General features: G+C 55.4%; 1 protein-coding gene across 1 annotated transcript in view; it reads right to left on the reverse strand.

The window, feature by feature from the left end:
• NDST1 (N-deacetylase and N-sulfotransferase 1) overlaps window positions 1–1,563 on the reverse strand; it is a 42,603-nt gene extending 41,040 nt beyond the window's left edge. Inside the window, 1 exon segment of the mRNA XM_045551379.1 lies at window positions 1,381–1,563. The gene's annotated coding sequence lies outside the window, so the exon portion shown is untranslated.
• Between the last annotated feature and the right edge of the window lie 4,437 nt (window positions 1,564–6,000).

Genomic DNA, 6,000 nt, shown 5'->3' on the forward strand with positions numbered 1-6,000 from the left:
CCCAGCATCCCACACCCTCCCTAAGCCGTTCTGCCATCCAGGAGAGAGGTGGCTTCCTGCAGGTGACCAGCCCGGGGGCTGCTGACCCAGCTTCTCTAGCAATGGCAAGTTTCAGCTGCCTGGGAAAGCCTGCCCTGACAGTGTGGGACACCAGGGGCCCCCCAGAAAGGCAGTTCCTCAGCCAGAGAGACCCCACCACCGGTCCCATATAAGAAAAGGGGGCTACACCCTGCCCCAGGGAGAAGTCTCACACTAAGGAAGAAGAAAGAGGCAGGAGTGAGGGCCAGAAGCAGAAAACCTCAGCTAGCAGGCACAGCACAAAGGACAATGGTGACCAGCGTGCCTCATGGGCTGGGTACGTGCCAGGTACTACCCCAAGCTCTCCCCAGTCCTTACTCTGTTTATGTGTCATTTATTCCTAATGAAGTAAAAATAATTGCATCACACTCTGAGCTTCTCCCCTGTCTGCCTCCCCTGAGGAGGAGCTGGGAAGCGCCGGTCACCACCAGCCCAATCCCACCGCACGCCCAACTCCAGGCCGCAGACGCCCCCGAGAGACCCCAAGGAGCAGGCAGACTCAGGGGCCTCCATCTCATGGATGCAGAAGCCAAAATCCATGTAAGCCTGGAATCCACATCAGCCTCCCAGCCCCTCCCCAGGCTCTGAACACTCGGGGGACGAGAGGGAAGTGTCCCCTCTGAGTGAACCCCCCCCATCACTCCCTGTGGGCAAGACCCTTCCCTCTCTGTTTCCTCAACTGCACAACGAGGGGTGTGGACTAGAGCGAAGTGTGTGACCCTCTGGGGCTACAGAACCCCTTGGGAATCCAGTGGCAACTGGTAGCAGACTCTCTCCCCAGACACACAGATTCAGAGCGGTTGGGATCAGCCCCACCAAAAGCCAAGTTAAGAACATGGAAACTCTCTAGGGGCACCACTGGATTCGACAGGCCACAGGTCCCAGGGTCCAGAATGTCTGAGCGCCCCGGGACCTCCCCATTCCAGCTTCCCCTGTGGCCCTGAAGTGAATCTTTAACTCCTGGGACTGCTGGCATCAGGTGGCTTTGCGGACTTGCCCAGCTCTCGGAGAAGCTGCAAGAGAAGCAGAGCCCTTGCTCCCCGTCCCGCAGCCGCTTCCTCCTCCTCCATCAGGAACCGGCCAGGTCAGCTGTGGCCTCTCCTTGGGGCAGCCCAGGGGCTGGGACGCTGGAGGAGCCCCCCTCTGACCCTGGGCGCAGACAGGACCCAGCGCCCCCGGGTAGGCACGTGCACACACACACAGCGCTCACATATGCACTCAGACCTGGAAGGACTGGACAGGGCAGGGCACCGGGGACAATGGTCAGAGGGACAGGAACCAGGGAGAGAAGACCAGACCTACCGGAGCTCAGGCGGCGGCTGCGTGGCTCCTCTTCCCTTCACTGCGTCCTCTCCTCTCGATGACTGCACCTAATCCCAGAGCCAGGACAAATGGCATTACTGTCGGCCCAGTCCCCTCCCCAGGAGGGAGGGAAGAAAGGAGGGAGGGAGGGAGGTAGCCCTAGGGCACCCTGAGCCACCAACCACGTTCCCAGAAACCTCCAGCCTCCCCCATCGCCACCTCCCTTGTCAGGGCGGCCGGCCCCTGCAGCCTACCTCCTTGATCTCAGAAAGGGGATGCGCCCCCCACAATTTTGTCCCATGCCCAGGGATCCCCATAGCAGGCAGGGACCCTGAGTTGAGGGGCCCTCCCTGGAAGAGGAGAAGCATGTCCCTGACCTCATGCCAGTGGGTGGTCTGGTCCCTCTCAAGACAGGTGGAAGCCAGAACAAAAGGAGCCCTTGCAGGCAGTAAGGGTAACTGGGTTCTGGTTCCTGCTCTCTCTCCCTGACTTCCTCTGCGACCTCAGGCAAGGCCCTGCCTCCTCCAGACTTCAGTCTCCCCCCACCACCCACCCCCCTGAGAAAAAGAGCTGTCCTGATGTGCCCAGCTGATACGATGCTGGCTTTTGCCTGCAGAGGAGGAAGAAAAGTGAGGGACAAAGGTGTGGAGGGTGTGAGAATCCGTGCCAGAGTGTCAAAAATGCTAGAGCTGAACAGGGCCTTGCAAAGCCAAGGCCCAGAGAGGAGAAGCAGCCTGGCTGTGGTCGCACAGTAAGCTGGCAAAGGGCCAGGCCAGCTGGGTTTGCTTCTTGACGTCTGTGTTCACTTAAACGTGAAACACTTCAAAGTGTCCACCTGAAAAGGCATTTGCCTTCTTAGAGGACTCCAGAGAAGCACAAGGCAATTTGCTAATGGTAGAATTTCAGGGCCCAAGAGCTGCAGTAGGAAAAAAAAAAAAAAAGTGGTGTGTTTTAAGTGTGTGGGGTTGAGGGATGGAGACCGGGCTGGCTCCACCTTGTGTCACACCATAAGGGTGGCCAAGGGTCCCACCAGCCCCCAGGGAAACCCTAGGAGCCCCTTCCAGGGATTCGCAGCTTTGGCCACCTCTTGAGAAGTGACCTGAGGCCCAGCAGACAGGCCCAGCAGTGGTGACAGGGAGACTTGCCCAGGTGGACACTCCAAGGCCAGCGCACGACGGAAATTATCAAAGCCCTGGGGAAACCGAAAAGCCTTCAGAACCGTGGCCAGAGAGAAGGCAGTCAGGTGGGCTGCGGATGACATAGGGGAAGGGAAAAGCTTTGAGGTCTTTGGAGCCGCAGAAGCCCCCTAATTTCCTGGAGGCCTGGCGGGCATGACAAGGGGCCTGCTGAGACCAAGGGGCTTCACTGAGGCCCACATGAAAGCAGCCTGTCCCTCCAGACCTGCTGGGGCTTGTCACTAGCACAAGAGCCTGCTGCCAACATGCCTCGGGTGTGAGGGGCTCCACACAGTGACGCGGAGGCGCAGCTGGCAGACAGAGACGCGGGAGCTGGGGTAGGTGTGCAGGGGCCTGGCTTTCTCTAGAACACACACAGCTAGAGAGCAGGGACGCGGCAAAAAGCGCCCGGTGACCTACTTCACCCAGCCTCCTTTTAAAGGGCCTCACAGGCCTCAGTGAGACTCCAGAAGGTGCCTCACAGGGGTCCCGAACAGTTCACAGGGTCAGGAGACCACAGTTCAAGTCCTAGATGAAGCACTAACCCGGGCCTGGGCTCAGGCGCCTCCTGAGACTCTGCACCTAGATGCCCCACATGCCTCTCCCTATTCCCAGCCTCACACCAACTGCCTGTGACTTCAGGCAAACACTGCACCTTTCTGGGCCTTGCTTTGTTCACATAAAATGGAATCACAACACTGGGCTTGGTGGCCCACACCTGTAATCCCAGCTCCTCGGGAGGCTGAGGCAGGAGGATCGCTTTAGCCCAGGAGTTCAAGTCCAGCCTAGGCAACATAGCAAGACTCCATCCCTAAAAAAGTAAAATTTGGCTGGGCACAGTGGCTCACGCCTGTAATCCTAGCACTCTGGGAGGCCGAGGCAGGAGAATCCCTTGAGGTCAGGAGTTTGAGACCAGCCTGAGCAAAAGTGAGACCCTGTCTCTACTAAAAATAGAAAAATTAGCCAGGCATGGTGGTGTACGCATGTAGTTCCAGCTACTCAGGAAGCTGAGGCAGGAGGATCGCTTGACCACAGGAATTTGAGGTTGCTGTGAGTTAGGCTGACGCCATGGCACTCCAGCCTAGGCGACAGACTGAGACTCTCAAAAACAAACAAACAACAACAAAAAAAAATAGTGATCTCAAAAATAACTAACTAAATAAATAAAAATTTAAAGAATTTATTTCCATTTTTATTCTTTTTAGAGACAGGGTCTTGCTCTGTCACTCAGACTGAAGTGCAGTGGAGCATGTACAGCTCACTGCAGCCTCGAACTCCTGGGCTCAAGTGTTCCTCCTGCCTCAGCCTCCCAAAGTGCTGGGATTATCAGTGTGAGCCACAGCACCTTTTACTTCTGGCCAGGTGCCATGGTTCACACCTATAATCCCAGCGCTTTGAGAGGCCAAGGCGACAGGATCACTTTAGCTGAGGTAAGAGGATCACTTGAGGTCAGGAGTTCAAAACCAGCCTGGGTGACATAGCAAGACTCTGTCTCTACAAAAAAAATAAGAAAAAAATTGGCCGGGCATGGTGGTGTGCACCTGTAGTCCCAGTTACTCAGGAGGCTGAGATGGGAGGATCGATTGAGCCCAGGAGTCTGAGGCTACAGTGAGCTATGATCATGCTCCATCTCAAAAAAATAAATAAATACAATAAAAAATTAATTAATTTAAAAAATGGAATTGTACCAGATGATCCCATGGACTCTCCTAACCGGGTGATTCTGTAGGGAGCGTAACTGACCTCTGCAGCAAACCCCCAGAAACAGGTGCAACAGCCCCAGCTCCCTGCTGTGGATAAACCCACCGGTCACCATGTTCCAAGCAGAATGCACATTACACAACTACCCTACACCACCACGTGCCGGGCCCTTTGCTAAATGCTTGGCCTCCACTTCTTCAGGGCCTCAATTCACAAATGTGGAAACTGAGGTTCACAGAGGTTATGCAACCTGCTCAAGCTCGCAGTTGGGAAGTGCTTAGCTGAGATTCGAACCAGCGTCTGTCTGGCTCTTAATCCCCACATTCCACAGCATCAGCCACAAATAACCCAAAACCTACCGGGGCCAGGAAAATGCCATCGGCTCTTTGCACCTCCCACATTTTCCAGCATATAATGCCGAGGCTAATGTGCAGGCAGGCTGGTGGCCAGGCAGGGATGGGGACATCCGCGTGGGCACTGAGCATTCCGCAGACTCACCAGCCTCCAGCCTGGCCATTTGTCCACCGCTGTGGTTACAGTGCCCTCACGGCCATCAGCACACCACAACCACCGCTGGGTCATTTTTAAATCATTGCACAGATGCAAAGCTTTTTCACAGGCGTTGCTTTGGTGTCACATGACAATTTAGAAAAGTATAGAGGGGATTTCTTCCTCCTTTCTCAGAAGAGGAAAGGGGGCTTCCTAGAAGATAAATGACTTCCCAAGAAGCACACAAGCAGGCAATGTCTGAGATGAACTTGGGGCCCACATCCTCTGCCTCCCTGCCCAGGGCTGCGTCTGCGCCTCCATGCTCTCAACTTTCCAGGTCAACCAGCACTGGATGGGCCTTTGGGACAACAATGACCATTTTTGAGAGTTTACTCAGTGCCAGGTATTGTACTCAGCACTTCACATATTATCTCATTTAACCATCTCGACATCCTCGTAAATTAAGCACTGCCCTGTTTTCATTTCACAGACTAGAGACACAGGGGCTCAGAAATGTCAGGTATCGTGTCCAGGGTCACCGCAGCAGAAGCGGCAGGGCTGGCATTCAAACCAAGTTTAGTGTGCCCCAGAGCCTGGGGCCTAAACCCCTGTGCTGTGCAGCTCTGGCTGGGAGACTGTCACAGGCAGTTCCTGGAGGGGACAGGAGGCAGACACATCAAACAGCGTATGTGCCTGGCAGGTTATGGCATGCTTATGATAATAGAAGGACAAACAAACCTCTAAGGGAGCCCACAAGAGGGAAGGTGTTACAAACGTCTGGGCAGAAGGCCAGGAGTCTCAGCAAGGGACCTGGGAACAGAGGGAGGTGACAGATATGGGGCAGACGGCCTTTTGAGACCTTGGTCAAGTGTCTTGCTCTCTCTGGACCTCAATTTATCCAGTTGTTAAGAAAAGTCCCTGGAATATCTCCGAAACCCACTCCATCCCTAAAGACCTCTTGGACCCTGGGAAAACAACAGGCAATGCCTGGTGACGGCCTGGCTATGAGCCCTGGGGACTCCGAAATGTCCTTGGCCGTCCTGGAACAGCTCAACTGCTTGGAAACAGGCTTGGAGAAGCACAGGGCTTGGCCGGCATGCCTGGGCTCCAGTGAAGTGTGGGTCCTGAGAGGGCCACATTCCACCCATTGTCAACCTCTCCATGGCTCCACTGGAGCAAGCACCACCCAGCCTGGACCCAGCCCAGGAACCGAGGTCACACCAAGTGCCCAGGGGAATGCCACTCCAGGCCCTGC

Source organism: Lemur catta, chromosome 5 (assembly GCF_020740605.2).
Source record: "Lemur catta isolate mLemCat1 chromosome 5, mLemCat1.pri, whole genome shotgun sequence".
NCBI lineage: Eukaryota > Metazoa > Chordata > Mammalia > Primates > Lemuridae > Lemur > Lemur catta.